At 36.8% G+C, this 24764-nt stretch overlaps 1 protein-coding gene across 2 annotated transcripts in view; it reads right to left on the bottom strand.

Moving 5' to 3' along the window:
* ABCG2 (ATP binding cassette subfamily G member 2 (Junior blood group)) overlaps positions 1-6708 on the bottom strand; it is a 73857-nt gene extending 67149 nt beyond the window's left edge. The window contains exons 1-2 of one of the 2 annotated variants that reach the window (XM_051967689.1): positions 6610-6708; positions 4012-4075 (exon numbers count right to left, since the gene is read on the bottom strand). The gene's annotated coding sequence lies outside the window, so the exon portion shown is untranslated. The remainder of the gene's footprint in view (positions 1-4011; positions 4076-6609) is intronic. The other variant, XM_051967692.1, reaches the window with a different exon arrangement.
* Between the last annotated feature and the right edge of the window lie 18056 nt (positions 6709-24764).

The raw sequence follows: 24764 nt of genomic DNA, 5'->3' as shown, positions 1-24764 counted from the left end.
CCAAACTGATGCAGTTTCAGAAGATGAGTTTCCTCATAATGAGATGTCCTAGAAGCATTATCATGGAACTCAGTTTTACAAGAAATTAGGAATTCTAAGAGGAAGATGTATATTCCAGATGTTGGGGGACAATCTGTGGAAAAACACAAAGAGATAAGCGATGGAGTATTGTTTAAAGAATAACAAGAAATACATTCTCACTGGTTTGTAGAGCATGTGAAAGAGAATGATATATATCATATATATCATACATATATATTATATCTCATATATGTGACATATAATATAGATATAATATAAGGGAAAGAAAAGAAGCATTTCTACAGTGCCTTTGCTATGTTCACAAATATTATTACATTCAGTCTTTACAAATCTTTACAAATATCATCTTGTTTAACATAGGTAAAGCCTTCATAGTTTGGCTTCAACCTAACAAGAAATGAGTCTCTACTTGATTCTAAATTCAACAGGGAGCTAGTCATTGAATAAAGGATTGACATGGTCAGACTTGTACAAGGACTATCACCACGGCAACTGTGTGGAGGATGAATCAGAAAGGGGAAAGACCTAAAACAGGAAGATAAATTAGGAAGCCACTATAGTAGTCCATACAAGAGATGATAAGGTCCTAAAGTAGTGCAATCACTATCCAGAGAAGGGTAACTAAAGAAAAGTTGTGGAGATATAAATCAGCAAAATTTGGCAAATGAGTTAGTGAACAAGAATAAAGGAAGCCAAGCCTTTATTGATCCCATGATTATTAGGGTTCTTTCCTTGATTTATCTCATTTTACTTTGTATAAGTTGTACTGCTAAGTAAAATATAAACCCCTTGACCATAGAGATTATTTTTCAACTTTCTCCATATTCTCTGCAACTCATACAAGGCCTTATAAAGAATAAACTTAATAAATGTTTAACTTTATCTATCTTAATTTTCTCATGGAGATTATAATATCTGCATTATCTATTTCCCTGGGAAAATACTGTACAGATCTTAAAATTCCATATAAAGGAGGTTTTTTTGTATATTAGTTTTCTATATTAGCTACAATCTGGCTGTAGTCAACCTTTTCAGATCTTTCCAAATCTATTTGAGTCTGCACTTCATCTAATCAAACTAGACTATTCAGTTCTTTCCTCTATTTCATTCTTATCTTTCCCACTTCCTACTTCACTTGTGGATAGTCTTAAACTTATTTCTATTATCTATATTTGCTTTGTGTCTACACTTGCAATTTCCTAGGAGGTATCTGATAAGAAAACACCCTGGATAAAAACAGATCAACTGTTCAGTAATTCATAGTCCTAAAGAATTGCCTGGAGAACTGAGAAGCTAACTGACTTATCCAATGTCACATAACCAGCCTGCATCCAGAATAAGATTTACCCCCAAGTCTCTTGGCTCTGAAAACTGGCTTTCTGTTCATTATGCAACACTCTCCCTAATGAGAAAATATGAAAAGACAAGAAAAAAATATTCAAACTTAAAAGAAAGAAAATTTCTTTCAGCAAATTTGGATTAACACTAGTATCATGTTTCTCCAAAACAGAAGTCAACTTAAAAATATTTCCTTTGCCAAAAATCAGTTCCAAAGGCACCTAGTCTAGAATATCAACATTTCCTATTCTATGTGAATAAATGCTCTTCCTACTAATAAACATCACAATCTAGGGCTTTTGTGAAGTACTGTTTAAAAAAAAAACAAAATCCTAACCTTCTGTCTAGTAACAAGCTTCTGAGCAACAAGTTGGAATGGTGCTCAGAAAGCAAAGGCCACGCTGGTCACCAGACTTGAAGCCTTCCTGGTTTAACTGGACCCTTCAACCACTAAGAACACATTATCAACACATCTTCTCTAGACCTCAGGTTTTCTTCTCTGTAAAATGATCTCCAAGTATCCCTCCAGTTCTTATTCCTATGATCTATAATCCATATTAGTTGTACTATGCCTGATTCAGCAAAATTGCACATTTCCTAACAAACAGTTTAAAGTCCAACTCTGAAGGCAATGCAGTATTCCTAGTCAGGGAAAAGATCAAATAAATTTACCCCATTCATTTTACTACTTCACTAATCTTTCTTACTTCTATGTCATACATAAATAAGGGAAATGCTGTGGATAGTTTATTTTGGTAAAATCTCCCACACTATAGTCTGTCAAAAAGATAAAACAATATTAACTAGAGTTAGTTACAGTTAGGCAGATTCAGGACTGACTGAATAGCTAAAAGCAAAAGAGAAGTTAGGAACAGGCTTGATATGGTATAGCTTCTAAGGGAAAATGGCCGTGGTTTGGGGGTCTCCTGTTCTGGCAATCTGATTCCAAAGTCCTCTGACTGCCCCTCCAACCTAGAAGGGGCTAATGTTCTGACAATCTGCTTGATTCTGGGGACCACTCCTCAATACATTGCTGACTAATAATGTTGTGAGAGAGAACCAAATTCAGGAGACCACTCTTCCTTCCTACCTATGAGCCATAGAATTAATCTCTCTATAATACATAGCTACGATACATACATAGCTCCTTGCTTCTGTTTCTTTGCTAATTTCTTTTTGAAATTCAAATTTTAAATTCTGCTTTGTAATGGCAATACAATTACAATAAACTTTGCCCCTTGACTTGGATATGGGTTCAACCCTGCAAATTCTGTGACCCCAAACTTTTGGGATCTCCTTTTCCAACCTCAGTCTGACATTAACTTGGAAGGTCCTCATTGGAAAGTCCAGATATATGTGATTAATTCTATACTATTTGGTATTTTTTATTATTGATCTGGATTAAAGCATAGAAAGCATGCTTATGAAATATACAAATAATTATGAACTATAAAGAGAGAGCTCTCACATTATGATAGTCAGGTTTCAAAAGTATCTTTACAGGTTAGAATCCAGACATCCAGAAACAATAAAGTCAAAAGAAATGAAAAAATAGAAGAAAAATTGATCTCATTGGAAAAACAACTAACCTGGAAAATAGCTAAGGAGAGATGATTTAAGAATTAGACGACTGAAAGCCATGTTCAAAAACAGACCCTACACCTCATCATTCAAGAAATTATCAAGAAAAACTATCCTTATATCTAAGAAACTGAAAGAATCTACCAATCACCACCAGAAAGAGATCAAATGAAAACTCCCAGGAATATTATAGCCAAATTCGAGAATTCCCGAGTCAAAAAAAAAATTGTGCAAGTGGCCAAAAGGAAAAAATTCACATACTATGGAGCCAGTCAGGATAAGACAAGATTTAACAGCTACCACATTAAAGAATCTGAAAGGACAGGAATATCCTGGAAGGCAAAAGCTGGGATGGTATGGGGGGGGGGGGAAGGCAAAAAACAGTCAAGAAAAAGATAAAGTAGAATGGGGAAAATTATCTCATGTCTACGAGATCAGAAGATTAGGACAGATCTAAAAGAATGCTAGTGGGCTTAAAAGACAATTTACTACAATTATCTTCAAGATGCTATTTTTATAGACACACTATATTCACAAGTTTTTTCCTGGGAGACTCATAGTAAACAACCTCTATCTCCAGAGATTATCGCAACACATCTTCCTGGAATACTTAAACAAGTTTATTAAATTCTAATCCTACAAACTGGTATGGCAGGGAACTCACTTAAGCCAGTCTCTGGGTACTTTAGGTCCAATACTGGAACAAAACAAGACTTATGATCATTTAGCAGCTTCAAAAAGAAATTTACAATTTATTTAGCCATAGCTGGAGAAGAATATTTAAAAATAAGAAGGATGAGCATTGAGGAAACCTCAAGTTGAATCAGCTGAGCAAAGCTTCCTTTGCTTGAATTGCCCATCATTTTTCAGCAGCCAAATTCAGAATGAGTATGTAGATCTTATTACATGCAGTCAACAAGCAAGTGATGTGAAAGCATTTAGAGCCTAGGTCCAGAATCTGGAGAATGGACTTCAATATCTTAAAAACAAAACAAAACACTGGCCTAACAAGTATAAAGGATATAAAAAGGATAAGGTCATTTTGCCTACCACAGCACAGAAGACATGACAATTGCATTCAAAGACTTGTTCAGCTTGGTCCCAGACGGAAGAACTAGAAACAAGGGGTAAAAATGACAATGTAAACTTAAATTTAAGCTCCATTAGTACAAAAAAAAAAAAAAAAAAGTCCTAATTAGGACAAGTAATGAATCCCTTAAAAAGGACACATTATTTGAATTTACATTACACATTTACATTGAGTATAACCAATTACAATATTTCACATAATTATACTTCAAATAGTACCAACTCAAATATACTTCAGGCAATTCATTATTCAACTAATCAAGACCTACCTGTAACAACAATTAAAACTGGATATAAGGAGAGAATAGGTGATTTCGAGCAATAAATTTACTCTCACTCTAGATCTTCAAGCAAAATTGGATGATCATCTATTGGGCAGAGAGAATTCTTGCACATAGGAGGCTGGAGAGGATACAATCTAAATCTGAAATTCTTTTTTACAACAGAACCCCCCTCTTTAATATACAGCCAGTTACTTGCTCATACTTATTCACCAGTTCCCGACTCCCCTCCCCTCCAACAAAGCTTATCTTTAAGATATAGATGAGTTAACAAGGTCTTTAAAGAAATTATTTCTCTCCAAATTCAAATTATATTCAAGGTGATTTTTCCCCTTCACCTTTGTTCTAATTATAGTTTTATCCTTCCCCAAAATGACCCAGGTTCATTTAAAAAGGTGATTTTAGAAGAGGAAGCAGTAGAAGTGGGAAAAAAAATGCTTTCTTCCTTCTACTTCTTTCCTCCCAGCAGGTAACAGAAAGGAAAATAGAATGTCTTTTAAATGTTAGTCTTATGCATAAAAGATGGTACAGTGAGTGCCTAAGGTGTCTTAAGGGTAAGGGTAGAAACACACCAGTCTCCTCGTGAATAAAGTTTTTTCCCCCCTAACCTTTTAAAATTCTTTTGAATCTTCCTCTAATCCTGCTACCAAGGCCATGTTATAATAAGGAACAGACAGACTAGGAATATTTGGCTCTAATGACCAAGAAGGTAGCAAGCTAGAATCCTGAAATTTAAATACTGTAGCCAAGTCTGCTTTTCCCCCATTTTTACATTAAGTAGACTTCAGAGTGCCTTCAACACATTAAGTGCTGGAAAAGAATAAACAGTCCTAATTGCAAATCACAAACACTCCCAAACCCTTATGCCTCAGCCATTGTTAAGGTTCTAATTAATGTCAATAAATGGGTTTCTGAGAACTGTACTTTGCTAAATAATTTTAGCCATTATTAGATTTTCTTCCTTCTGGACACTCCCCATACCCTAATGCTCCCGTTTTCCAAATACTATCCTTACATATATAAGTTATATAACACAACATGGTTGTATATTATAGTCTTGTTGTGGATTCACTTGACTTAAAAAAACAGATCACCATTTACATTCTCAATCACCTTCTACTTAACTGAAATCCAGTAATTTTTAAAATTCTTAAATTTGGCTCTGGATGCAAAAGGTAGCTTGCTGCTAATAAGATGAGAACCTACTTTATATAAGGTACTCTGCTAGGTGCGGAGATAGAAAGCAAAAATGATATGGACCTCCCCTCATGGAGCTTATATTATTCTAAGGGAAGAGAAGCACACAAGTTCAATAGCAGGAGTTGGCACTTGAGCTAAGCTTTGAAGGGACTCTTAAGAAGCAAAAAGAACATGCATTTAAGGGGATTCTGATTTAGGGGGGAAATGACTGTCAGGGTTTTGAAAAATATTTTTTCCAATCGGCGTCCAACACCACTATATTTGGGAAAATATCCTACACGAAACTAAACATTATTTGTTTTCATTTTGGATTAGAATTTGAGGGCAAGTATAGCCACCTAATTTAAGGGGGAAAAAAATCACACGAAAGTTTTTCCATTTTCCGGAGATGTGATAAAAAAAAAAAACAAATTACAAAACCAAAATAAAGCTATAAAAAGTTATCTCGTTTTAAAAATACACAGAATACTATATAGGGTCGGGGGGATCAATCTGATCCAAATGAGGAAGCCGGTGATTTTACCACTTGTGTTCGTGCGAGTTAACTTGTGGCCGAAGTACAAAGTTTATGTAAAGTTAACAATTTCTTAGTGGTGCTGAAGAGAAATCGGACTAATACTATAGAAACTGCAATTAACACGAATTTGCTTCACTGTTTCCGCGGCTTCCAAATAGAAACTTCCCAAATAAACACCTATTAAACAACAGGTAAAGCACCCCTACACCGGGGTGCTCTTCTTTCCCGGGGGAATTACAAACTCTAAGCCCAGATGTAAGGCTCTTCCTGTAAGCGGTGGTAATTAAATTTATGTTTGCAAAACCCACGTGCGCGGGCAAGGGCTGCGAGAGCGACTAGAGGCAGCAGCAGTCCAGGCTTCCTATCCCAGCTCAGGCGCCCCCCACCCCATCCCCCGCCGTTGGCGCCTCTTCCCCGGTTTTCCTTTTTTTCTTTTACAAAGAAAGTGCCTTTTCCAAGAGTAGCTCCAAGTTTCCCGGGAGGATGCGAGGGACTAAAAAGAGGTAGGAGGAGTAGTCCCAGCCACGAGCCCCAACAGGAGAAGTGTCCCTCCTTACTCACCGTTATCCCGTCGCGACTGAAAGAGGAGTCCGAGCTGAAGCGGGAGCAGGAGGAATTGGGGAGGAGGAGGAGTTGGAGGAGGAAGCGGCGCCACGGGGGATACAGGGCGTGGAGGAGGCCCGCAGTAAAGCTGCACGTCCTGATAAGGGCGGAGGACGGATCAGAAAGCAGGGGAGGGCAGGCTGCGGGCTGAGGAGGCGCCCGGAGCAGCAGGAGGGCCTCAACTTTCGCGGGGCCACACCCTGGAAGCGAGGGGCCGACCTCCTGGCCACCCTTCTGCTGCTTCTCGGGGTTTGTGGTGCCGGAGGAAAAGGCCACGAAAGGCTGGGGGGTGGGTCTGGGAGAGACAGGCATGACTTAACTTTTTTGTTTGTCCGACCTTTCGTGACCCCGCCGACCACAGCGCCGAGGGGGGTTTCTTTGCCGATGCTGCTGTGGTTTGCTATTTCCTTCTCCTCTGAATTAAGGCAAATTGGAGTTGTGATTTTCCCGGGGTCACGCAGCCGGTGTAGGAGCATGCAATCGCTCTTTCCACAGCGCAGCTCGGGCGCTTGCGATTTAACCAGTCGTAACTTTTTCTGACAATCAAGCCAAGTCAAATCAATCGTTTATCAAGCGCCTTCCATATGCTCCGGGGATATAAAGAAAGACCTAAAACCTTCTTGCCTTTCTATTAGCACAATTTAATGGGGATGAAGTGGAAGACAACATGCGATCACCTTTGTGGGGGGTGGGGTGGGAAATACACCTAAGATAAATTGGAGATAATCAAAGGGAAGACGTACTAAACTAAGTGGGATCTAGAAAGGTTTGTTATCTAAGTTGGTATTTGAGCTGAACTTTAAAGCCTACAAGATAGAAACGAAGGAGGGCAATTGCAGACTAGGAACAGCAGGAGAAAAGTGTGGGCATCCTACACATGGAATGCTGGATGGCAAGCTAGGAGCCGGGGTTAAGTAGGTGACAGTTACAAAGGTAAGAAGACTGAAAAAATAGCAAAGTCTTTAAAAAGCCAAAGGAGATTTTTAAATATTTTTTTTCTGGCGGCAATAGGGAACCACTGGAGCTTAAAAGGAGTAAGTCAAAATCGTGTTTTAAGAGTACATAAGGAATTAGAGTAAACAATAAGGAAAACAACTATCATTCTTTGTAGTTGATGGTATATTTAGAGAATCAACTAAAAAAACTATTGAAACAATAACTTTAGCAAAGTTGCAAGGTAGAAAATAATAAACTCTCATAAATCATCAGTATTTCTATGTTACCAGCGAAGCCAAGAGACAAAAATAGAAAAAGAAATCTCATTTAAAATAACTGTAGACAATATAAACTATTTGGGAGTCTCCCTACAAGACAAACCCAGGAATTATATAACTATAATTATTATAAAACATTTTTCACATAAATAAAGTCAGATCCAAACAATTGGAAAATGTCAATTATTCAGTCAATTAGCCCAAGCTAATAAAATAATTTTACCTAAATTACTTATTCAGCCCATATCAATCAAAATGCCAAAAATTATTTTTTACAGCTAGAAAAGATAGATTTTGTAATTTTCTGTAAGAACGAAAGCCAAGATTATCAAGGGACTTAATGAAAAAATAAAATGCAAAAGAAGGTGCTATCTTACCAGACCTAAAACTATAATATGAAGCAGCGGTTATCAAAACTATTTGGAACTGGCTAAGAAATAGAAGAGTAGATCTGTGGAATAGTTTAGATACACAAGATTCGGAATCAATGACTACTGTTTGATAAACCCAAAGATTCCAACTTCTGATAAAATGGCTGGAAAAATTGGAAAAATGGCAGAAACTAGACATAGGCTAATATCTCATACCCTACACCAAAATACGATCAAAAATGAGTTAATGTTTAGACATAAAGGATGAAATCTATAGCAAATTAGGAGAGCAAGGGATGGTCTACCTGTCAGATCTATGGAGAAGAGAGGAATTTATGGCTAAAGAACTAGAGAACATTATGAAATGCTAAATGCATAATTTTGATTAGAAAAGAAACAAAGTTGGGAAACTGTGGTGTTCTCTTCTTTTTTAGAATCTATATGATGGTTCTCTGGGAGCAGGTTTCTTGGGGAGGTTTTCTGGAGGCAGGCTTAGTTTCAGTTCAGAGTAATAATCACCCCAAATACATCCAAGAGTTAAAATCCAATTTTTTATTGTGTCCTTCAAAATCTTGAGCTTCAGCCCCTGGCTCCCTCCAAATGTCTCCAGCCAGCACAAAGGTGGAATATGGAATGAATCTGACTCCTCCTGGAGAATGGGATTCTGTCTGGGTTTCTTTGTCTGGCCCTGATAGCTTCTTGCTTATATTCTGTACACTGAGTACACATCAATCATTATATCACCGGGGAACCATTATTTGTTGTAGGATTAGATCAGTTCTAAACTAGATTTAAACATTACCTCCTCAATTCCACTTAGTACCTTGTTTCAAGTTCTGGCCCATAACATCTCCTTGTAGGATCAGATCAATCATACTGAACCATGCTAACTTAGATATTGTCTCTCTCAATTCTAATGACATAACACTTTGTAAGGATTCCAAAAGGAAACAATTTGTAAAACCAATGTTTCAGATAAAGGCTTCATTTCTAAATATATGAGAGAACTGAGTCAAATTTATAAGAATATAAATTATTAATTGATAAATGATCAAAGAATATGAACAGGAAATTTTCAGATGAAGAGATTAAAGCATCTATAGTCCTATGAAAAAATGCTCTAAATCACTGTTGATTAGAGAAATGCAAATTAAAACAACAGATACCACTTTACATCTATTAGATTGACTAAGATAACAGGAAAAGATAAAGATAAATGTTGGAGGGAATGTGGGAAAAATAGGACACTAATGCATTGTTGATAGAGTTGTGAACTGATCAGCCATTCTGGAGAACAATTTGGACTTATGCCCAAAGAGCTATAAAACTACATACAGAGCAGCCAGATGGTCCAGTGGATAGAGCACTTAATACTTACTAGCTGTGTGATCCTGAACAAGTCACTTAATCCCAATTGCCTCACCCCCCCCCAAAAAAGAAAAAACATAAAAGAACTGCAAACCCTTTGAACCTGCAGGCTCCCTACTGGGTCTGTATCCCAAAGCGATCATAAAAGAGGGGAAAGGACCCAACATGGGCAAAAAAAAAAAAAATGTAGCAGCTCTTTTAGTAATGGCAAAGATTTGGAAATTGAGTGGATATTCATCAATTGGGGAATGGCTGAATAAGATATGGTATATGAATGTAATAGAATATTATTATGTAAGAAATAATGAATAGCATTTACTTTCTTTTTTGATCTGATTTTTCTTGTGCAACAGGAAAATTGTATAACTATGTTTATACATATTGGATTTAACATATATTTTGACATGTCTAACATATATTGGATTGCTTGCCATCTGGGGGCGAGGGTGAGGGGAAGGAGGAGAAAATCTGAAACACAAGGCTATGCAAGGGTCAATGTTGTCAAATTATTCGTGCATATGTTTTAAAAATAAAAAGCTTTAAAAATTTTTTTAAAAATGAATAGGCTGATTTCAGAAAAGCCTGGAAAGACTTTAGATCAACTAATGCTGAGTGAATTGAACAAAATCAAGAGAGCATTTGTTCACACTAACAGCAAGATTATGTGATGATCAATTATGATAGACTTATTTTATGATAACTTATGATAGAACTCAGCAAAGCAATGGTCCAAGATAATTCCAATAGACTTGGAATGGAAAATGCTATGCACATCCAGAAAGAGAAAATGGAGACTTGACTAAAGCATAGTATTTTCACTTTTTAAATTTGTTTTCTCTTTAGGTTTTTTTTTTTTCCTTTTTGGTCTGTTTTTCTTACACAACATGACAAATATGGAAATGTGTTTAAAAGGATTGTACATACATGACCTGTATCAGATAGTTTGCTGTGTTAGAGAGGGAAGAGGTATGTGAGGAAGAAAGAAAAAAATTGAAATGCAATATTTTACAGAATGAATTTTGAAAACTCTTCTTCTAAAAATAAATAGAGAGCACATTTTTACAACTGAACAAAAGTTGGAATGGAATGGTGAGGGATGAGGCAAGGTCAAGGAGACTGTCCAGAAGGCTTTTACAGTGGTCCTAATATGTAGGAGGATTGTGGTAATGTTAGAAGAACAAAGAGGGCATGTGAAAGATGTTATAAAGGTAGAATGAACAAGACTTGACAATAGGCTAGTTATAGGGATTAAGAAAGAAGAATGGAGGCTGCCATTTAGATTGTGAACTTGGGTGTCTGGGAGGATATAATGCAGGGGGGCAGGAAATGAGTTCAGTTTAGGACATGTTGATTTTAAAACATCCATTCAAAGTCTTCATTAAGCAAATATAGTCAAGAGAGAGGTTGGTGTTGAATGAATCATCTGCATAGAGATGATACATGGGAAACCATGGGAGCTGAATCAATGGCCCTAAAATATTTGTATAAACCAAGAGAGGGCAGTGTCAAAAAAACACAAAAAACAAAAACCTAGAAAAAAATTTCAAAGGATTATCAACTGTTAAAGCTCAAGAGAGAAGAGGACTTAAAAAAAAAAAGCCATTAGATTTGGCAATTAGATCGTTGTTAAGTTTGCAGAGAAAGAAGTCTTAAATCAACATCCTAGTATTAAGAAAGTTGCCTGAAGAACTAAGAGTTTATAGGATCTTAAGTTTGGATCCAGAAGAGATTAGAGAGGCTAGTGTATTCACACGCCCCTTCCCCGTACACAATTTATGAGTGAGAAAACTGATGATGTAAAGGTTCAGTCACCTGCCCATAGTCATAGCCAGAGGCATGAATTGCATGACTTCAAGGTCAGCTTTATCCAGTCCTTCAAGATGCCTCTGTTGTACACAATACAACAAACATGAAAATGTTTGTTGAAAGGTTACATTAATACCCAACAAATATTTTCATCAAGCATTTACTAGACACTTACTATGTGCCAGTCACAAAACATACAAGGACAAAAATCATAGTTATACATATAGAAGAGACTTTTGAGGTTTTCCAGTCCAACTTCCTCATTTTACAGTGGCCCAGGGAAATTAAGCCACTTACCCAAGATCACACCATAAGTGGCAGTCGGAATAGTCCCTCCCTTCAAGGAGTTTACAATCTATCCCAGAAAATAATACATGAGTGTCTAACAAAATAAATTCAAGGTAATTTGGTGATGGTATAGTACTCACAACTACTGTGTTAAAAAAAACTCTTGTAGAGTGCATTTTAATTGATCTTTGAACTAGATAAGGAGGAAAGCATTAATATACATATTCTAGGTATGGGGATCAAGGCTAATGGAATAACATTTTTGAGGACATCAAATAGAATGGTTTGTATAGTGTTCTTCTACTTAAATCAAGATATTTTAACTCGTGTTTTAATAAAGAAGGGGAGTTAGAAATTTTATCCAACTTCCCTCCCAATGAAGTATTCCTATAGAGCACTTTTGGCATTTACACAATCCTTTCCTAACTCCAGTGCTTGAGATAAGCACTGAAAGCCCTGTTCCAGATATACAGATGAGGAAACTAGTCCTGGTTGAAAAAATAGCTTGTTCTGTCACATAATTATTGAGAGTAGAGTGGAAAGAGGGAGGTTGAGAAAGAACTTCAACAAAAACTGATGAAATGAAAATGGACAAAACTATTCTGAAAAGCAATTTGGGATTTTACTAAGAAGATTTTACAAAACAACCACACTTTTTGCTATAGATCTAGATCCTAACAACAAACTTGTAGGAGATATATAAGATAATTGTCACATATACACCAAAATATAATAGCGTTTTAGATAATAACAAAGAATTGGAAACAAAATACATGCTCATCAGTTGGGAATAGCTAAATACATTTTGCAGTACCTGAATGTAATAGAATATTACTGCGGAATGAAAATGATGAATAGGAAGAATAAACAGAAGCACAGAGACTCATAAAAACTAACACAAATTGGAGAAAGCAGAATCAGGAAACAATATGTACAATAACTTCAATGCTATATGTGGAAAGAACAACTTTAAAAAAAGTCAAAACAATACTCTGAATTGAAATAACTAAGCTTGTCCTTGAAGAAAAGATAGGAGGATGGACTTCTCTTTCTTTATGGAAGTGAAGGACTCTAAATGTGGAACACTACATATAATATCCAACTGGGCTGGTGGTTTTGGTTAATTTTGCTGAATTGCTTTTCTTTCTTTTTAATTATTTATCTCAGGTAGGAGTGGGTGAACATACTTGGAAATAAGATGTGGAAAGAGCCTCACGTGATCTGGGAGTCCATTTGGACCTGAATTTCCCTGAGAAGGAAAGCTCTGTTTTGTTTTTGGTTTGTTTTCTTCTCTCTGTTTTTCACATTGTTAGGATTTATACCAGGAATACAGGACTAAGTTGTATTAGGAAAACTATCACCATATTGACCATATCGATAACAAAACCATATGATTATCTCAACAGATGCAAAAACAGCTTTTGACAAAATACAATATTCATTCCTTTTCAAAACAATGAAAACCATAGGAGTAAGAACTTTCCTTAAAATGATTAGCATTATTTATCTAGAACCATCAGCAGGCATTGATATAAATTCAAACAACTCTGAGGTACGATCTCACACCTGTCAGATTGGCTTAAATGACAGAAAAGAAAAATGATAAATATTGGAGGGGATGCAAGAAATTGAGGCACTAATACATTGTTAGTGGAATTGTGAACTAATCTAACCATTCTGGAGACCAATTTGGAACTATCAGACTATGCATACTCTTTGACCCAGAAAGGACCATTTCTATGTCTGTATTCCAATGGGCAAGGGGGGGGGGGAGGAGAAAAGGATCTATATTACAAAAATATTTATGATTCTTTTTGTGGTGGCAAAGAATTAGAAATTGAGAGAATGCCCATCAATTGGGGAATGGCTAAATAAGTTGTGGTATATGAAGATAATGGAATATTATTGTTTTATTAAAAAAATCATTAACAAGTTGATTTTAGAAAGACCTGGAAAGATTTACACAAATTAATGCTGAGCAAAATAAGCAGAACCAGAAATATATTGTACACAAAGCAGAGAATGTGTGATGATCAACTATGAAAGACTTGGTTCTCAGTGGGTCAGTGATCCAAAGCATACCCAATAGTCTTTGGATAGAAAATGCCATCTGTATCCAAAAAAAGAGCTATGGAGATTGAATGTAAATCAATGCTATGTTCACTTCTTTTTTTTTCTGGTTTTTTTTTTCTTACCCATGGTTTTTTCCTTTTATTTTGATTTTTCTCTCCCAATATAATTTATAAAGTAATGTGTATTAAAATAAACAAATTAAATTTTGAAAAAAAGAAAAGAAATGAGCAGAATGCTTTCAGAAAGCATGAAAAAATTCACATGAACTAATACAAAGTGAAGGGAGCAGAACCGGAAGAATATTATACACAGTAACAGTAATATACAAGGATCAACTATGAATGACTTCATAGTTCAAGCCCAATGACTATTCTCAGCAATACATTGATCTAGCACAATTCTAGAGGACTTACAGTGCAAAATGCTACCCCTCTCCAGAGAAAGAACTGATAGAATCTGAAAGCAGATTGAAGCATACTATTTTTTACTTTATTTTTTCCATGTTTTTTCATCTGTTTTCTTTTACAACATGACTAATATGGAAATATATTTTGCATGACTGCACATATATAACCTATATAAAATTCTTTGCTTTCTGAAGGAATGGAGAAAGGATGGAGGGAGGAAGAGAATTTGAAATTCAAATTAAAAAAAAAAAACAAGAAATCTTTACATTTTTTTCTTTTTTCTTTTCTTTTTTTTTTCCCTCTGAGTCAATTGGGGTTACTTTGCCTAGGGTCACACACCTAGGAAGTGGTAAGTGTCTGAGGACAGTTTTGAACTTAGGTCTTCCTGACTTCAGGGCTAGTGCTCCATCCACTGCGCCACTTAGCTGCCCCTAAGATTTTTTCTACATATAATTGAAAAAAATTAAATAGAAACACTTTAAAATAATTATTAAATAGAACACAACTAATACAATAGCACAGTATTTTTTTACATTTGAAAAAGGACCACACAGGTACTTCATTTTTGATGAGTTTTGTATAATAGTATTTTTAATTTTTATAACTTTGCCTTGGATTTTGATTGTGATCAGCAGGGCTTTTAGGTGGTAGAGTCCTCCCTAAAGAATATTTATGTGGGGCAGCTAGGTGGCGCAGTGGCAGCCCTGCAGTCAGGAGGACTGCCTTCAAATCAGATCTTAGACACTTAGCATGTCCTAGCTGTGTGACCCTGGGCAAGTCACTTAGCCCCAACTGCCTCAGGGGGAAAATATGGGGGTGGAGGAGGGGGAGAGGGAGATAGGACTTGTACTAGGCCGGACTGGTCTGGTAATTTAGGCTCAATACTGTAATGAAGTGAGAGTCATAGAACTTCTAACTGCCCACTGACAGGGAACCCCTTTTGTGGTGGAGATGGAGACCCTGCTCCATTTATTTTCAGGAATTTTTCACTGCAAAGGCAGAGTGGAGTTGGCAAGAGGAGAGAAAGCTTCAGATATTAGCCTGTTCCCTCTGGGACTCTCCAAAGGCAGTCCCCCTTCAAGCCCTTTTTGAATATCTAATTGCTCCTGGTTTCCAGTTTTAAGAGGGAAGATGGAAGAGGATAACCCAACTTTAGATTGCTGAGAAAAAAAGAACTTAGAAAGACATGAGTGGAGCTGGCAGTCTCCACCATATCTCTGTTCCCCAACTTATCACACCTCAGCCTCCTACGAGTCAAAGTGACATCCAAGACTTCTTGAAGAGTCCCAAAAGAACGTGGTTCTCATTTCCACCAATAATGATAGTCCCATACCAATGGGCTTATATAACATTTAGCAAAAGGGGCTTACTTAGGTGTAGCAGAGGAAGGACATCCAGAGCAGTTGTAGAAAAAATATATTAACCCGAATACTATAAGTTTAGGGAAATCAATTTTTTTCTCCCTTACAGCATTCCACAATCACCTTGCAGGTCAAAGAAATGAAGCCTGCAGGACTGGTTCTATCACAAAGAGAGGCCTCCATTATCTTAAGACACCTGATCCCACCAAGATGGTATGAAGTGATAAACCATAGCGAAAACTGCTAGAACAAATTTGGTGTCAGAGAATATAAATGGTTCGGCTAAGCCCAGATTCCTAGTGCTAGTCATGCTGCCAAGCTAAAGACTCAGGGCCAACTGAGCCCTTCGTGATACAGTAGTGGGCTAAGCAAAGATACCTGAGAACAACATTGTTCTCATAGAGTGAGCAAAGACAGTCAGTCACTAAGCATTTATTAGCTATCTACATGGGCCAGGTACTACTCTGAGTGCTGAGGATACAAACAAAGGGACATTCTAAGGGAGGTAACAAGCGAACACATATGTACAAACACTATTTAGGATAGATAATATGGAAGAAATGAATAAAACCTATATAATCTTGCTTCATATTTTGCAGAAAAAAGCCTTTACAAGTACACACACACACACACCCCACGATGGAATCATGTGGGTACATAACAGCAGAAGTCTATACACAACTTTATCAATCTAACCAAAGTCTTTAATATTGACAGTCATGAGGATTTGTGGAAGATCATTATTAATCAATTAAATAATTGATATTAAATAAATAACTTAAATTTTAAATTAAATTTAAATTAAATATTAAATAATTAAAATTCAATTAATTTAATACTAATTAAAATTCCCAATTACATCCAAACTTGATTGCCTAGAAAAATTCATCACTATTGTATTCCAGTTTCTTGGTGGCATATTTGCACAAAATATGGACAATGTACAATGCTCTTGTACTTTCCCAATCACGAATGAAGTGAAGGAGAGCTGTGTGCCCATTTCCATACTTTTTAGCATGGTTATTTTTTTTAGCAATAGTCAGACAATGTACTGACAGCAGATTGTTTAATTTGAAAAGGCTATATACATTTAGACCAAAAGTAGGAGAGTGTTTTGTTTACAGATTATTGTGTATTCAATGTAGTCTCTGAGAATGAGATGTAAGAATTTGGATCAATTCTGTGCCACATTTGCTCATTTGGGCTTGACAATTAGCACCAAGAGTAGAGGTTCTCCACCACCCATCTTTACATGCAGCCATTGGTTACAGCAAATGGAGAAATTTTGAATGCTGTTTCTAAGTTCACTTAACCTTGACAGTGTATTTTTTTTCTTTTTTTCTTTTCTTTTCTTTTCTTTTTCTTTTCTTTTTTTTTTTGGCTGAGGCAATTGGGGTTACATGACTTGCCCAGAATCACACAGCTAGGGTACGTTAAGTGTCTGAGGCCACATTTGAACTCAAGTCCTCCTGAGACAGTACGTTTTCCAGAGAAGTACACAAAAACGATGAGGTTGATACTTGCATTGACAGAGCTAGCTCAGTGTTTTGGAAGCTTTGAAGAAAAACATGGGAAAGAAGAGGTATTAGATTGCCCACTAAACTGAAAGTCTACAGAACAGTGTGCTGCCTTCATTGCTGTATGCTATGAAATCAGGCTAATCTATCAGCACCATGCCAGGAAATTGAAATGCTAATATTTGAATTGTCTTAGGAAAATTCTAAAGCGCTCCTGGCAAGATAAGATACTGAATACTGATGTTCTTTCTCAAGTTGAATTGCCAGATACTTAAGCTCTACTTCAGAGTCCAACTCCCAGGGAGCTGGCCACATTATTCAAATGTTAAACATGCATTTACCTAAAAGATTTTTAGGGAGAACTCACACAAAGCAAATGTGTAAAAAAAGAATCAAGACAAAGACACTCTCAAGTTTTCTCTTGAAGACTTTTGGAATCAACTGTGAGAAATGGGAGACAAAGGCATAGTACCACCCAGCATGGATGTTCACATAAAAGTAGGTACTATGACCTATGAGCAAAGCAGAATTGCAGTGGCTCAAAGAAATGATGAGATGTGCAGATTTGGAGACATCTCCAGTCCAAATGTTCATGTGTTTTCATTTTGTGCCTGAGTGTGGTGGAGACTTCCAAGTTCGTATTGGTCTGATCAGCCATAATTGAACACCCTGTACATCGATCCCAACATAATGGTGGTGTTTTGGTCCCCAAAAGACACAAAGGACAACAACCAACCAAATCCTTTGGGTTATTTTAGGCATAAGAATCCAACAGATGAATCTTTGCCTTTTGTTCCATTCTGTAAATATTCTCTATCATGGTCTGTCAGATTTGTCAGATTGTGCTTCCTACTTATAATTTGACGAGCTGATAATGTGCTTTTGAAGTTCATTGAAGAGAATTCAAGATTTTAAATGACAAATCAAAATCTCAAAAGCTATTTGTTCCTGAAAGATATTAAATATTCCCACTCTACTTGTTTATAAAATCAGTGTTCAATTTGTCTTTTTTTGTTTCAACAATCTGACAAATTCAATAATTGTCATTTTATTTTAGAAGAGAACAACAGGAACTAATTTTTAATCTTATTTTGAAACATTTTTATTCCAAATTTTAAAAATACTAAAAAATGAGCAGAATAAATAATAGTTTCTTATTTATTTAAAGGATAATTATACAAATTAAGCTATAAGTTTCTATTATGTATAGCTTGCTTTCTTTTTAGGTGTATAATAAATTCGACTTACAGATTTCAAACTTTCAGCTAGGTAGCTTAGTGAATTAGCGAGAATACTAGACCTGTAGTCAGGAAAGACCCGAATTTAAATGTGATCTTAAATGTCATTAGCTGTGTAACCCTGGGCCTTAACTTCTATTTGCCTTGATTCACTAGAGAAAGAAATGGCAAACATTCTAGTATCTTTGCCAAAAACAAAAAAAAAAAAAAGAAAGAAAAAATCCATAGTAGATCACAAAGAGCCAGACCGGACTGAACAACAGAACAATAGCTTTCAAAGCTTTCCTGCTTGTCTCTGCTTCTTTCTGGATTTTTTTCTTTTCTCTCCTCTCCATTATTAAAAAAAATCCCAATGGAGCGATTTGGAACTATGCCCAAAACTATGGCTTTTAAACTGTGCATACCTTTTAATCCAGCAGTGTCTCTACTGGGTCTGTATCTCAAAGAGATCATAAAAAAAGGACCCACATGTGCAAAATGTACAGCAGCCCTTTTTGTAGTGGCAAGGAAATAAAAACTGAGTGGATGCCCAATGGCTAAATAAGGTCTGGTATAGGAATGTAATGGAATATTACTGTTCTATAAGAAATGATCAGCAGGATGATTTTAGAGAGACTTACATGAATTGATACTAAGTGAAGTGAATAGAACCAAGAGAACACTGTATACAGCAACAAAATTATGTGATGATCAACTATGATGGACTTGGCTCTTTTAAACAATGAAGTGATCTAGGCAAATTCCAATAGACTTGTGATGGAGAGAGCCATTTACATCCAGAGAGAGAACTATGGGGACTGAATGTGGATCACAATAGTATTTTCATTTTTGCTGTTGTTGTTTGCTTGCTTATTTTTTCCCCTAAAATTTTCCCCTTTCTGATCTGTTTTTTTTTTTTTTTTTTTTTTTTGTGCAACATTATAAATGTGGAAATACGTTACTTTCGGCCAAGATGGCGGAGAGGAGGCACACAGCTGTGTAGCTCCACATTTTCTCTCAGAATCCATTTCATGACAAGCCTCTGAATTAATGCTTGACTAAAAAAAACCCACAAATAGTTACCAAGAGAAGCCATCATTGAGATTCGCCAGGAAAGGTCTGTTTTTGCTCGAGGGCGGGGACGGTTTTAGATCTGATGCAGGCTGAGGGCAGCAGTGGCAGTGAGAGCATAGGAAGTAGCTCATAGCCGAGCAGACCGGAGAGGGGGTGGGGTGGGGTGTGATCACAGCCGTCTCTGCCGGGGGAGCTTTGCTACACTGGATACTTTGCCCTGGCAGCAAGTCAGCAGCCCAGCAGAGAAGCTAAAAACACCAGGGGTGAAGAATACAACCCCAAACAGCTGGAGTCTCTCGGGACCTGGCCACCCCTCCCCCCAGTGACTCAGCACGCTCTCGGAGTCTCAGAGCGCAGGTGCCGCAGCACAGTAGGGCCAGTGCCTCGCTGCTGCCCCCCACAGTCTGTAGAGGAAGCTCACTAACACCACCCAGCCCCTCCTCCCAAAAAGCAGATTCCTTTTGGGTTTTTTTTCCTTCTTTTTTTCTTTGCTAGTTTGTCTTTGATTTTTCTCTGACAAAATGAGCAAAAAATTGAAGAGGACTTTAACCCTTGACAGCTTCTATACGGATAGAGAGCAGACTCTTAACTCTGAGGAGACTAAAAACAGACAGTCTCCAGGTGAATCTCCAAAGGAGGAGATCATCTGTTCCTCAGCACAGATGAACCTCATAAAAGTAATTAAAAAGGCTCTCACAAGGGAGCTAGAAGAAAAATGGGAAAAGGAGAGGGAGGCTTGGCAAAAGGAGAGGGAAGCTTGGGAAAAGGAGAGGGAGGCTTGGCAAGAGAGTCTGGAGAAGTCAGTTAAAGAGAGAGTGGATAAAGAAGTAAAATCCTTGAAAAATAGAATTAGTGAACTGGAAACAGAAAACAGCTCTCTAAAAAACAAAATTGGCGAAATGGAAAAAAATTCCACAGAACAAAAGAACTCAATGGGACAATTAGAAAAAGATTTTAAAAGAGTGAGTGAAGAAAATACTTCATTGAAAATCAGAATTGAACAAATGGAATTGAATGACTCGAGGAGACAAGAAGAATCAGTCAAGCAAATCCAAAAAAAAATCAAACAATGGAAAAGAATGTGAAATACCTTCTGGGGAAGACAACAGACCTGGAAAATAGAGCCAGGAGAGACAATCTGAGAATCATCGGACTCACAGAAAAGTCTGATTAAAAAAAAGAGCCTGGACACTATTTTCCAGGAAATTATCAAAGAGAACTGCCCAGAAGTCATAGAAACAGAGGGTAAAATAGACATTGAAAGACTTCATCGATCACCCACTGAAAGGGATCCTAAAATCAAAACACCAAAAAATATAGTGGCCAAATGCCAGAACCCTCAGACGAAGGAAGAAATACTATAAGCGGCTAGAAAAACCCAATTCAAATATAAGGATCACCCAGGATCTGGCAGCATCCACATTAAAAGATCGAAGGGCCTGGAATATGATATTCTGAAAGGCTAAGGAACTTGGTATGCAACCAAAAATAACTTACCCAGCGAGAATGAGCATCTTTTTCCAGGGAAGAAGATGGACATTCAACAAAATAAGTGAATTTTACCTATTTTTGATGAAAAAACAGAACTTAACAAAAAGTTTGATCTACAAATATAAAACTCAAAAGAAACCTGAAAAGGTAAAAAGAAATCATGGGAACTATATTTCTGCTATAAAGATGTATAAAGAATACATGTATACCTTGTTCTAGAAACTAGATGTGGAAAGGACATTGTACCAGAAAAAGGGTAAAGTGGGGGTACTACATCTCATGAGAGGCAAAGGAAATCTATTATAACTGAGAGAAAAAAATGGAGGGGGATGAATATAGTGGGTGTCTTACTGCCATCAGAATTGGCTTAAAGAGAAAATTTTTAGACATATTCAATTTATGGTGAAACTTCTCCCACCTCATTGAAAAGTGAGAAGGGAAAAGTGAAAAGGGAAGGAATAAGCTAAGTGGAAGGGAATACGGAAATGGGGAGGGAAAGGGGTAAGATGGGGGAGGAAATCTAAGGCGGGGGGAGGGATACTAAAAAGAGAGGGCTGTGAGAAGCAAGTGGTGCTCACAAGCTTAATACTGGGAAGGGGGGAAAGGGGAAAGAAGGGAGAAAAGCATAAACAGGGGTTAACAAGATGGCAAATAATACAGAATTGGTCATTTTAACCATAAACGTGAACGGGGTAAACTCCCCCATAAAGAGGAAGCCATTAGCAGAATGGATTAAAAGCCAGAATCCTACAATATGTTGTTTACAGGAAACACACCTGAAGCAGGGAGATACATGCAGGTTAAAGGTAAAAGGCTGGAGCAGAATCTATTATGCTTCAGGTGAAGTCAAAAAAGCAGGGGTAGCCATCCTGATCTCAGATCAAGTTAAAGCAAAAATTGATCTAATTAAATGAGATAAGGAAGGGCACTATATCTTGCTAAAAGATAGCATAGATATGAAGCAATATCAATATTAAACATATATTCAACAAGTGGTGTAGCATCTAAATTCTTAAAAGAGAAATTAAGAGAACTGCAAGAAGAAATAGACAGCAAAACAATAATAATGGGAGATCTCAACCTTGCACTCTCAGAATTAGATAAATCAAACCACAAAATAAATAAGAAAGAAGTCAAAGAGGTAAATAGAATACTAGAAAAGTTAGATATGATAGATCTCTGGAGAAAACTAAATGGAGACAGAAAGGAGTACACTTTCTTCTCAGCAATTCATGGAACCTATACAAAAATTGACCATATATTAGGAAATTAAAAACCTCAAACTCAAATGCAGTAAGGCAGAAATAGTAAATGCATCCTTTTCAGACCACGATCTAATGAAAATTACATTCAACATGGAAATATGTTTAGAAGAATTGCATATGTTTAACCTATATTGGATTACATGATGTCTAAGGAAAGATGGAGGTGAGAAGGAAGGTAGAAAAATGTGGAACACAAGGTTTAGAAGAATGAATGTTCAAAACTATCTTTGCATATATTTTGAAAAATAAAAAGCTATTATTAAAAAATAACCTCAATGAACTTCTTTCATTTCATTTTTTGTTTGTTTGTTTTATGCTATTTGCAATATTCAAGCCTAACTCAGGCAGATACTCTCTCAGGTAAAGTATGCTGTAGCAAAAATACCTCCAAAACAATTGTAGTTAATTCAACAGTTAACAGTTATTTATAGCATAGAAAGAAAATTCAATAAAGATACTCCAACACTTAGCTTGGTTAGATCTCCCTGCACTTCTTTCCCCCACCACTTCCTTTAGTCCTGGACTTCACCAAGTCTAAAGGGCCCTGAATCCTAAATCTGTGCATGAAACTTTTATGTTCTGATCAATTCTGATGGATGTGATTCGTTCCACCAATGAGATAATTGATGCCAGTTCCAATTCTTCATTGATGAAGGCAGTCACCCAGAGGGACTGTGGGAACTAAGCATGGACCACAACCTAAAATTCTTACTCTTTTTGATGTTGTTCCCTTGCATCTTATTTTCTTACTCATTTTCTTTCCTTTTTTGATTTGATTTTTCTTGTGCAACAGGGGGAATTATATAAATATGTTGGATTTAATATATTTTAACATGTATAACATATATTGGATTGCTTGCCATCTAGGGGAGGGTGGAGGGAAGGAGGGCAAAATTTGAAACACAAGGCTATGCAAGAGTCAATGTTGAAAAATTATCCATGAATATATTTTGAAAATAAAAAAGCTTAAAAAAAACTGTTATGTCCCTTAGTTGACCAGGAAATCAAAACTGATAAGATCAAAAGTTACCAGAATTTTACTTCAAAGAAAAAGCAGCCTGTGCTTTAGCCTTTTGAGCCAATCCAGCCCCTGGGAAACCTTTATCTGTTTCCCTTTCAAGGAAAAAATAGCCTAATTTATAAAGGAAAGAATGTTCTATGCTTATGCCCATCTCACCTCACTAACCTAACTCCCATCTCACAAAAATGAAAAACAAATTCTTTGCGATAAACGTATATAGTATGCATGTTTTGACTCACTTTCCCAGAACTGGGCTGCTACATTGTTCTAGTGAAAACCTAATGGTTTGGGCAATATCAATTCTCTATTGCCATCAACTCAATCCCTTGCTGGCTGTGCTCCTCAATTATGTTTAACCACTTACCTTTTCCATCAAAGATATAATGACATTTTCCCACCATACATCAGGATCATACTCTTCCTTGAGCATCTTAGTCTCTGGGGATAGTAGGTCAAAGATATAATGACATTTTCCCACCATACATCAGGATCATACCCTTCCTTGAGCATCTTAGTCTCTGGGGATAGTAGGGTCAATTTTGCTCAGCCTTTACATAGAACCAGTCCCACTAAATTTAAATCTAAAGGTGGAATCAATACCTTATGAGTCTTTGTCTCAGATACACTAACCTGAATCCTTAAGGTCACTCTCAAAGAGAATTACTTGCTCCTCTGGCACCACTGAGTGCTCTACTGGCTGCAGATCTCAATTCTGGAATACCAGGATGCCAAGGTGCCCTCTAGACCTTTTGAGCTCACAAGATTGTAGGCTCCATTCCTTTGCAAGTTGCCGTGAGGGAAGAAGTTACCAACCTCCTCCAGGAATGCTAAAGTCAAAGTAAAAATGGTACCTCATCAGACTCTTCTGGAATCAGACTCCCCAACATCTCCACATAAGAAAATACCATTAGAAGCATTCTGCCCAGATACTAGATCTCAATTTCATATGCATAGTCAAGCAAAATAAATTCCCACATTCTCTATGTCTGAATTAGAATGGATCCTGAATCCATCACCATTCTCTCAAGATTTGGATAAGTATGTTTTATCACTAATCCTTAAGAACAGTTTTCTCATTGCATTGATCAGAATTCTTAGTTTTTTTTTTTTAGAATTCTTAAATTTTCAAAATTGTTTTTCTTTATAATGTAATGCTGGAGAAACTGAGACAAGATAGAGATTAGAAAGTTATTAATATTTTATTTGAAAGGGAGAGATTTACTGGCACCAAACAAATCCATGGTTTGGTCCCAGAGCTGAATGAGACTATCATCTCCAAGAATCCAGCAAACAGAGATTCTTTATAGGGTGACAGGAACAATGACATAATGAGGAGAGTCACCGGAGATGGGGGGAGGCTTCTGATATTCTGATGGGAAAGGTATCATATTCTGTGCTGATTGGGATGGGGAGAGACATCTGATATTCTAAATTATAAGATCTTTTATCCTTATCAAATATTCTGATGATTAGGAGGGAGAGGTGGTGTTGACCAGAACAATTAGGACCTGAGGCAGGACAATTCAGGGAAACTGAGTCAGGATAATAAAAGAGAACTGTGGCACAACAATAATGATATTGGATAAATTGTTCTCCTGTTTTTAATCACTTGACTTTATATTGGTTCATACAGGTCTTCC

The sequence above is a fragment of the Antechinus flavipes genome, chromosome 6 (genome assembly GCF_016432865.1).
Source record: "Antechinus flavipes isolate AdamAnt ecotype Samford, QLD, Australia chromosome 6, AdamAnt_v2, whole genome shotgun sequence".
Lineage (NCBI taxonomy): Eukaryota > Metazoa > Chordata > Mammalia > Dasyuromorphia > Dasyuridae > Antechinus > Antechinus flavipes.
Note: the sequence above shows the minus strand (reverse complement) of the source record. Positions and strands in the feature narration are given on the sequence as shown.